The sequence below is a fragment of the Diuraphis noxia genome, unplaced genomic scaffold (genome assembly GCF_037042655.1).
Source record: "Diuraphis noxia isolate RWA-SAM2 unplaced genomic scaffold, SU_Dnox_SAM2 contig0001, whole genome shotgun sequence".
Classification (NCBI taxonomy): domain Eukaryota; kingdom Metazoa; phylum Arthropoda; class Insecta; order Hemiptera; family Aphididae; genus Diuraphis; species Diuraphis noxia.
In genome coordinates, this window is record NW_028301711.1 from 15,612,954 (window position 1) to 15,624,361 (window position 11,408).

At 25.2% G+C, this 11,408-nt stretch overlaps 1 pseudogene across 1 annotated transcript; it reads left to right on the forward strand.

The window, feature by feature from the left end:
• The first annotated feature begins 746 nt into the window (after positions 1 to 746).
• Positions 747 to 9,432, forward strand: LOC149059922 (E3 ubiquitin-protein ligase SHPRH-like; annotated as a pseudogene). The gene is made up of 20 exons (XR_016191588.1): positions 747 to 785; positions 849 to 993; positions 1,065 to 1,358; positions 1,420 to 1,539; positions 1,615 to 1,647; positions 2,682 to 2,889; positions 2,954 to 3,200; positions 4,900 to 5,005; positions 5,099 to 5,133; positions 5,195 to 5,360; positions 5,447 to 5,569; positions 6,819 to 7,015; positions 7,108 to 7,272; positions 7,343 to 7,490; positions 7,553 to 7,829; positions 7,887 to 8,054; positions 8,122 to 8,378; positions 8,450 to 8,560; positions 8,696 to 8,850; positions 9,221 to 9,432. The product of XR_016191588.1 is annotated as an E3 ubiquitin-protein ligase SHPRH-like (transcript).
• The last annotated feature ends 1,976 nt before the right edge of the window (positions 9,433 to 11,408 follow it).

The following is an 11,408-nucleotide window of genomic DNA, read 5'->3' on the forward strand; positions in this document are numbered from 1 at the left end:
GTAATATAATAAAATATAATACATTGTATACGAGTATAATAAAAAACGTTATTATTTTAAAACACCTAGTAAAATTATAATATTTATCCTCAAATCCTAACATTGCCCCCCCCCCCTAGAAAAATTTCTGTGGGCGCCAACAGGTAATCAATATTCATATGATAATATATTTTGTTTAGTAAATTTGTACATAGTATTTTGGTTTCTTTTTTACAATAAATTCCGTTTTAATTAATAAGTAGTTAGTGAAACCAGAAACACAATATTCCTATATTATAGGCAGTGGTGGGCTGGTGGCGTGAAATAATATAATATTAATTGATTTGATATTTTATGTTAATGGATATACTTTGAATTTTGATAATTGATATGAATATATGATGATATATAATAATTAATATATGGCGCAACGGTCGATATAACGTGGTGAATCGCACATTCGCATATTTATTATTATGAAAATTAGTATTATTAACTTAACACGTTTTTCGCAGTATCTATAAATATGATAATATAAATTTAATATTATTTTCGTTGTACAATTTTATAAGTTAATAAAATAATATGTCTAACCTTATTACAATATTGTTATGATACAAAATACATGCTAATTTTATTTAACTTACTAAAAAACTTAATTTTAATACTACTCAAACTAGTCTTGGGGGGGGGGGGGGTGTTAAGGGCGCCAAAACTTCTTGCGCCGGCCCTGAGCAGATGTATTGAATGAAGATAAACGATTGGAAATGATATCTTGCATTTTGGCAAATTCTCCACCACAAATAGTATTTAATATTACATTTTCCGTTTATTTTATTTCAGTAAATCAATTGTTATAAGTTTTTTAGGTTTTTCGGCAAAAAGTCCTACTTCTTGATAACCTCGACAAAAATTTAAAATCAGACTATATGATACCGTTGCATGCCAAATGTATAATATCAAAAATAAATAGTCGTTATGTTAATATACCAAAAGCATTCAATGGATTTACAAGTTAGTGCATGCCATCAATTTGTAATTAAATGCTTGTTATATTTCAATTATAATTTATATTACATTTACAGCAGATACATCACAAAGTATAATTCAGCGTTTATCTTACAAATTGTCAAAAAGAAATGTCAAGAGTGAGGAAATTCTTGCTTGTTATTGTAACAATATACAATCAAATAGCATTTTACTGATTTGTGGAATGTGTGGTGAAGCACAACATGAAAAGTTGTGTGGTGTATAATCCAAAAATATATGGAGGGCTGCCATATTTGTGTTCCAGTTGCTGGACATTCAATGATCCCATTCAATGTAGAGCTACACTAATTATTGTTCCAGACTATTGTTTGGAACACTGGATTCATGACGTAACATTTTCATTTAATTATACATTATTTATGAAAATTAATATTGTAATTTTAATTTCAGATACAGAAAATAGTTAGCCCACCCTTAAAGTGTTTTGTCTATAATGGAATTCATTCATGTAAATTTATGCAACCGACTATTTTCAATACCTTTGACGTAGTACTTATTACATATAGTAAACTATAATATATAACATATATAACTATAATATATAATATATAATATAATATAATATATAATATATAACTATAACATATAGCAAAGGAATTAAGCTATGGACAACGTTATGTAAGTATTATATTTAATAGTTGACATATTTTACAAAGAAGTGTATAGAGAATAGAATCGTATATCTGAACCACTTGGAGCGATGAAAATATCGATTTTACAAAGATGGTTATGTGTGTCGAGAGGTCATAGTAAACCATACAAATTTCAAAATATTTTGACTCTTTTTGATCTATTTATATGTCTAAGAAATTTTTATAATTTTTTTATAAATTATTGTAGATAAAATAAATTTGGTTTGGTTAAAAAAACTTTAAAAAAATTAGGTTCCTCTTATGTTGTTATAATAGCAAGTTAAAAATATTAAAAATACTTATCTTGTTTATAACCATTTAAGTTCTTTAGACTTAAATTTGGATATAGATGTTTAAGTGGAGAATAATGATTTTAGGTATTTTTTTATTTTTTTATAATTTAATAATATTTTAATATAGTAGACAATTGTCTAAATGCGTTTGAATGGGTCATGTTAATGAGTACATACAAATATTAATTTTTATGAGTAAATATGTTTTTTTTGGTCAAAATAATCAATATTCTGTCTCAATTATTTTAACTATCCTATTTATTCGGCAAGTTTTCTAAAAATATATTTGATTACATTACAAAATTTTCTCGGAGATTGTTTCCTTTTGCACATTATTTGTGTTTTTATTCAAAAACATGCTTCACAGAAAAAACTCATGACGTATCATTAAGTGATACAATTTCGATTTATATTTTTTTTAAGAAAAATGCTTCTTACTGGGCACATTGGATTGAATTTTCAAAATTATATTACTATATACTAGTGCAATTTTGAATAGTACCTATAGAAATTTGGGTGCTAATTTGATGGAACTTATTAAACTATTTATGATCATTATATTGAATAATTGTGTAATATTTGTATTATAATAAATAAATAATGTTAACTCAGTGAAAATTCAGACAAATAAATGTATTTCATTGGCTCATTGCTCATGAAACCATGAACCATAACTTATATTTGAATTAAGAATTATTAAAAAATATATACCTATAATTATTTAAAGGTTGATGAAAATCAAACTGTCACTGGCTTGCGGCATTTGAAGAAGTATCCCCAATCACCACTACTTTGCTTAAAATGGTGGAGAATTTGTCTCGATCAACCGCAAACATACAATAGTAACATTGATAAAGTATTCGAAATTCTATCGCCATTAAAATCAGGCCATAAATGGATATTGCCCGGAACGCTAGTACAAGAATCTTCAAAAAGTAAACATCTACTACACTATGTTATGTACAACACCTTTTAATGTTTTGAAAATTATGTTTTTAGATTTTTTTAGTATTATGAAGTACTTGAATTTATTGGGAGTCAAATTTGATTATGCTAATTTTACTAAGGCGATTAAAGAAAAACCGGAAGATTCTATATCCTATTATTTTCCGATATTTTATGGTGTAATTTAATCAAAGATATTAATTATAAAGTTCATTGGTTGCAATTTTCGAATATTGAAAATTTTTTTTTATCAGGAGATAGAAAAATTGTTTACTATTAAGACTTCTCATTTAAAAGACAAGTAATGTTTTACTCAATAATAAAAATTAGTTATATTAAACTTGATACATATAATTTGTTTAACATACGATAGATAGATGCATAATTAAAGTATTGATTAAAATATGACATGTTTTATCATTTATTTGTGCCATACACATTAAAATCATCAAGAAAGAAACCATCTCACATCATGTTTTTTATACACTTTTAGATATATAACTAGTACTTTAAAAATATACATAGTTTATCGAATATATTATTCATATATTATTTACTATATTTTATTATGTATCTTCTTACAATTTGGCTCTGTTGCAATATATAACTTAGCAGATAATTTAAATAATAACTGGTGATTATTACCTAGTTGACAGTGTGTTGTACACGTTTTATGAAGTTCAATATACTTTTTTTTTAAATCAAGTTGATTAGTAACATCATTTTGATTTCACTTAATATTTTCTAGTTTTGTCATAACTGATGAGGTAGTTGAATACGTCTTGTTTTTGGATTTTGAAAATGAAAATAAAATTTCCATTAATTACTTACACATTTGTATTTCTATAAACTTTTTTTAATTATTTGTATATCCTGAATGAACTTATATATAAATAATACGACACACACACAAATTTTAATCTTTGTTATTGTATTTGAATTTTGACGTTAGTTTTATTTACAATATTAATCAGTGTATAAACTTTTTTCCATATTATAGTGACTTTTCTGAAAATTTGCATGTTTTATGAATTTAACTTCGTATTGTATCATTTTTCATATTTATCCAATTTATTCATGATACATAAACATCCAAATACTATTCATCAGTAATTGTTTTTAATATAATTTCTGTGCTCATATATCAGCTATTAGCTAATGATTAGCTTACCAATAAACTTCTTCTAGTGTATTTTTTAAATAAACTATTAACTCAATTCCTGTATTTATAGTGAAAATCATATTCTAGTTTGACCCTTTTAAATTAGTGTTGTTTTATTTTCATATTACTAGGTTAAATGAATTACGCAAAATGTCAGGAACCATTATTTTGTGTTACTGTCACATCAAAAATACCAAACAACTGAAATCTTAGCAGTATTTGAAACTAATAACTATACAATATGATATACTTTTGAATAACATTGTTTTCATCCAAATGTGTTTATTGGCTATAAAACATCAATAATTATTTCAGGTTAAGTTTCTTAAAATATTGTAAAATAGCTGACTTTGTACATGTAATTATTATTTAAAAATCATTATTGTATTTTACTAAATCATGTGTGAACTGTGACAATAGATTATGGTTTTGAATATATTAAATAGTAGATTGCTCTGCTTCCAATGAAAATGTTATTAGAATTATATTGGCACACCCTTTTGCTCATGTCTGGTTTAATTTGGTAAAGTATATACCCAGCTTTTAGGTATCTTTAGTATTATTTTCTTAATAATTACTATATATAGTTGGTATATTCATGTATTTTTTTTTTTTTTTTATATAATTTGTGAAAATCAATGCTTTGGCAATAGTTAGTTTTTAAATATTGCTTCATATATAACTATATAAGTAATAAAATTTCTATAATATATAGAATAAAAAAATATTGTAATGAAAAATATTCTATACATTTTAAAATATGCTCTAATATTGACTATACACATTATTGAAATTACAATAATATAATTTATAATGTTTTATTTTATTTTGTTTTAAGAAAAAAGTCTGTCTTGATGAATAAATTATTGGACGTCAATCGGGATACAAAACAAGAAATTATTGCAGATATTTTAACATTATTAGAAGCATGTGTAGTTCCACTTGTAATTATAATTTTATATACATACGAACCTATCATAAAAAATCTAAATGATTCATACAAAAGGTACCTACATATATTTTATTTTATTTCATAGATTCATGGCAAATACAAGTTGAAGATGCATGGGATGTTTAATTTAACTACCTAGTTTATCAAACGATGAAATTAAAAATCGTGTTGATGGATGCAGGGAATTTTTGCATCAGTGTATTACAAATCTGAAAAAGTTGGCCAATGTGTTTACCTTTCTTCCAGATGATGTTGAACATACTTTTCACCAATATCTTTTAATATTAATGGATTTAATTAATAAATACCATAATAAAGGATCAGTTTCAATTGGTATAAATTACCAGGTAAAATGTATAAATAATTATAATTTTATACTTAAGTTTATTAATTTGAAAATTTTTTAAATAGATTATTGGACTGATTTATACATTTTCGATGCTTCTCAAAAAAAAAAAATTCTCCCGAAATAAAACATCCTGAATATACTATACCTTATTTGGAAAATAAAATTCAGAATTTGGAAGCATATGTTTTACAATTTCATTCTAATAATGTGAGTATCGTTTGTGTACAGCTTAGATTTATGTAGTAATAAAAATGTATACTAGAGATATTAAAACTGTGCGTCGTGCCGTCGTAGTTCCCTTTGACGAAAGATGCTACGCAGCATCGGAAACCAAAATGAATATTATGTATAATAGTAACATAGCAAATTTACGATCAGCAGTTCACTTTTTATTCCATTTGCTTAAGAATTAGAGTGAAATGAGTGAATAGACCTATTATGAAATTTGATGGTAAAAACATTATCTGTATTTTGTTGGTAGTTTTTTTTACGCGAAGACTTTTGAGCATTTTAATTTTACAATTTATTATAATATGCGCATAACTCACTTAAAAACTGAATTATCGTAAAAAAAACTTCCTACAAAATACAGATAATGTTTTTACCATCAAGTTTCTTAATAGGTATATTCACTCTAATTTTTAAGCAAACGTAATAAAACGTGAACTACTGAGCATAAATTTGCTATATTATTATGTACAGTCGTTTGTAGGATTGAGACAACAAATACGGGTGTTGCGCCCTCTTAATTAATTGAAGCAAACCATATATTTGCATTATAACTTATTTATTTAGAACAATCCATGATTTATTGCTTTAAAGCAAACTGCTTATTACAATTCGTGAAACTGATAAAATTTAAAAAGTTTTATTAATGAAATATTTGTTAATATTTTTTCTATCAAACTGAATCCCAATAATCTAATATTATATATTTATATACTAGCTTATCCAGCTCACTTCATTGCTCGTAGAAAATACCGATTCTTTATGATTCAAAATGTGTGGTTAATTCGTATAATCAGTGTGATGATGTTCAAAACATTCTGTGACAAAATCCCGTGGATTATGTCCATTAAAGATTTTTAACACGTTCCTCATCTTTTAGTCATATAATAACCGACATAAGTGAAATAGTTGTTGTTTATAAATAAGTTTTTGTTGGATAACAAATTGAGAGATTTTATTCAAAGTTCTAGATGAGTGAGTTATTACTGTTATTAGTAATGTAATTATTAAAAAAAAGTTGTGTGTATATCCATAATAAATTTATATGATTGTCTAAAATTAGATTTTTGACGGAATTTGTTAAAATAACGAAAATTTGTAAATTATTTACCATATATGTAAATTTATAAAAAAAAATTTCCGTTTTATAACTTACCAACATTAGAACATTTAATAAAAATATCCACAAGTTTTTCTACCTTTTAAAAATGAAATCTTTTTATTTTAGATTGTAAATCATCGGAAAATATTACGACAAAAGATATCCGAAACAAAAAATATCGATAATGAAATTAATTCGCTAAGAAATGATAACTGGTGGATTCATATTTTGGAATGTGTTTCATCTCCATCAGATTTTTTATCTGAAGTAAAAATAATTATAGATTCTAACCGTAAAGCTTGGATACCGAACATTGTGACTAAGTAAATATATAATTTATTGTATATAACCATTTTCAACTTTTTCATATTAGATTTAATTACAATTTTTTTTAAATTTGTTTGATTTTATTTAGATTGAAATCAATGGGTGATGTTAATTTTGCTTTAAGTAATTGGCTGTCAAAGATTGTTACAACTAGAAATAATGTAGTGTCAATGTACAAAACATTGGATGACAATTTCAATGGGAATAACCTTACATATGTTTGCAATGAAGCAATTCGCACTAAAATTAACGAGTTTGTTAATAATTATTGTGTGTAATTACTGTTTATTTTTTAGATGAATTAATTATTGTTATGTTTTCAGATGTTTATTTTGTCGATTTGAACATCAATACATCGTTATAAAAACTTGATAGTTAATAATATTGAAGATCTTGATGAGTATATCATGAACAATCTTGCAGAAATGAATAAAGAAAAAATTATGTCCCAACATGAAATTTTATTAAGGAGTTAGTTAAAATATTAAATGAGCTTTTACATTTTTCATTAATATACATTTTATTTTTTTTAGGCTTAATTCTGTGCGAAAGAGACAATAATGACAATAATGACTGATGATTATATGAAAATAGCAACTGAACGTATGGAAATTCTGAACTTACTTAGTTCAGAATTTCTTAATATATGGAGGTTTTGGTTCAATCTTGATAAATGTAAGAACGCTTTCGAACATATTATTAAAGCTAAATCATTGCCTACAATTGATGACGTTTTAGCTGAGGTTGAAAAACCTGGACATTCAATTTAAAAAAAAAAAGATGAATGATAGTGTTGAGATTACCAACTTGGTAAGTTAACTGAGAAATAAAGATTTGTTTGTTATTAATTATTTTTAAACATTTCAGCTGCAGCAACATTTGTCTACATTAAGAACAGAAAATGAACATTATGTAGATAAATTAAAAACCAATCATGAATCTTTACGTTTCTTGAAGGTTATAAAATATATTTCCAACATTAACATGTCAAATATTTGCTTTATGTGTAGTGCTTGTAAGACTAGTCCAACTGAAGTATGTAGACAACTGTAGAAATATTTAGTTATGTTTAGTAATGTTAAATTTTACTATTCCTTAACAGCTTGTAGTGTTATATTGTTATCATATTTTATGCGATAATTGTTTGATAAAAGCATATAAATGTTCCAATTCTATCAATTTGACTTGCCTAAAATGTCATGCTTCAAATTCTATGGAAAATATGGAGTGCTTCAAACAGAACAAAAAACTAGTATTCAAATGATTGGATCCTATTCCACTAAGATACGAAGTATAGTTTGTAAACTGAAAGAAGTTATAACGATAGATCAATGTAGTAAAGTCATAATTTTTTCGTCTGTGAGTATTTCTTATATCTATAGTATTTACTTAAGCATAAATATTATTTTTAAATATCAAATGAATTTCAGTTAAAAACATCGTTGGATTGTCTTTCTGCAGCATTAAGCGTAAATGCTATAAAGTTTACACAATTGGATTTGGGTTGTTCAAATAGTTCTAATGTCCTAAACGACTTTAAGGTCAGTAAAATACTAACATATTTAGGGAACATCGAATTTAATCCATAATTTACATAATACATTAATACAGTATTATTATAAATATAATCAAATCCTCAGTTGTATTGATATAATATTCTTTGTTTTTGTTGATAGAATTCAGAAGAGATGACAACAATATTAATCAATTTAAACATAGGATTGAATAATTTGAAATTAAATTTTGCAACAACAGTATTTTTTATGGAACCAATTATGGACAAATCATTTGAGAACCAAATTGTCGATCAAATATGTTGCAAACAAATAAAGTAATTGAATTATTGTAGTTCAGTATCATCATATTTTTAATTGAAAATACTTTATTGCAGCATTTTACTGTTTGAATTAATTTTAGGCTTAAAGTTCTCAGTCCAAATTTTTTGGTTTAAGTTTAATTTTAAACTCATTCCTGCAATTTATTTTTACAATTTATTACTTAATTTAGTTATTTAATAGTTGTACAAAGTATAAGTTATTTTTCAATGACTAAATTCTTTGAATTTAATTCCAATCCTTTAATTTTGTTATATTTTCTCTAAATTGTTATCCTAATTTATCCTAGAATAATATTTTTATCACTCCACCATAAAATTGTAATCATATTTGTTAATTATATTTTAATTTATTTATTATTTTTAGACAAACATATATACATCATTTCATCATTGAAAATTCGATCGAAGAAAAAATCACAAAAACATTTATCAATGATGACCCATCGTTAGGTGTTGATCTCACTCTTGATCAACTAACAGAATTACTTATAAATGAAAATGATTAAATAGTAACAGATAATAACATACGTACTATTTATATCAATATTTTCATACATAAATAAATTGATTGTTTTTTTATTGTGTTTTACTATATTTTATTGTTATTCGTTAACATACAGTTTGGTTAAGTTAAAAGTTAATACTTACTACTGTACATTTTATTTTATTCTGTAATGTTTTTGAATAATTCTTGGTATAATTAAAAATGGAATTTGTGATTTATTTTATTTTAAGTATCCACAAAAGGAAAATATAACAATTTTAATATTTTGTATAAATTAATTTGTTAGTTGAGTGTATTGTATTTTTTTACTGTTATACTTTTTTTACAATATGTTGTTTCTAATTTAATATTAAGACTATTGATAGACTATTGATGTATTGCCATTTATGTTATTTAGTTATGTTGTACACCATTTACTGAGTAGTTAAACTTGGCAATGCAATTAAATTTAAATTTAAATATGTATAAACTAGCTGATTGAAAATTATATAATAAAATAAACTAGCTAATTTCATACGGTTTGTCGCAAAGAAAAAATAAAAACATTTTAATTGTAATATCGAATATATAATATCATAAATTACATTTAAGAAATTAATATTTTTTTTATTGTTATTAATTTATTATTATTATTAGCCTTTCATTTAACAACTATTACAGATCGACTATACATCATAAAATTAACAGCAAAATAAATAAATTAACAGCAATATATTAAATCATAACAATATTGAATACACAGAAGAAGAGAAAAAACAAAGAATATAATAGTAGGTAGTAATAAGGTTATTATAGGTACAAATAAGGTTGTGTGGATTTCATAAATACGTTGAATGTAATTGGTTGTGATAAATTATGGAGAATGCGTTGTGAGTTTGTTTATCACTGATAAATTATAATTTAGTGAAAAGGGAGAGTAGAGATCTTAATAAAGTTTTTATTTCGGTCAGAAATGTAAATAAATATATTGGCACAAATTAGACCCACTTAGGTATTGTTGCCATGATGACTAGCACGAGCTTCTTGACTCTGAAGTTCTGATATTTTTAGTTTTTGTCTTTTGCTTGGATTAATTTCTTGCTAAGTATACATTCTATATAAGAATCTGTGTGATTACTAGAGCACAGAGCACACTTAGCCGGGAGTGATTGGTCTTTAATGCAGTCCGCTGTGAGATGGTCACATTTGAGTCATTTGACGCATCTAGATGGGTGACAACAGTAATTATGGGTACGGCCATATGCTTGACATTTAAAGCACTGAGGTGGGTCAATAAATTACTATAATAGATATTATATTATATTATTATTATGAACATATGAATATTTTTCCATTTTATCATAGTAAACATTGTAGTTTTATTTTAAGTCTAGAAATGACTTCATACCAAATTTATAGATAACATTTAGAATTATATTTAAAAAAAATGTTATTATTATTAAAAAGATAATATATCAGTCTTAGGTAGGTATGTTTTGTAGGTATTTTACAGTTTATACAAATAATAAGTAACAACTAAAGTAACATATTTAGCTTTATGAACTTTATTTTCACCATAAACTTAATTTTTTTGTATCTATAATAGTGCAGCCTGTCTAACTGTGGTGCATAATTAAGGGTGATAAATACCCCCCCTCCCCCCAATCTTTTACTTTACTGTTAACATTTTATATTTGATGTGGTAGGTTACTTTATGAGGCTAACAGATTTTGCTAAAACCATATAATACTACCCCTCCCCAACCAAATTCCTAATTAAGCCACTGTTGTGGTGAGTACCCAGACTCCACTCGCCCTGCCCTAGGGACGAGACATTGCGCAACCATAACAAATTTCAGCTTTTAGTGCTGAAGCAAGACCCATTCTAAAGTCATTGTGTTGACAAAAATATAGTATGTCTGACAATGATCAGCAGAAATTATTTACACGAAAAACACTGAATTATTAACTATCCAATTTTAAATAAATATGTATAGCAGTAAAATATTGAACTTTTGTGTACCTTTCTACTTTATAAATGAAACATTGTCCGTGTACCAAATTATTAT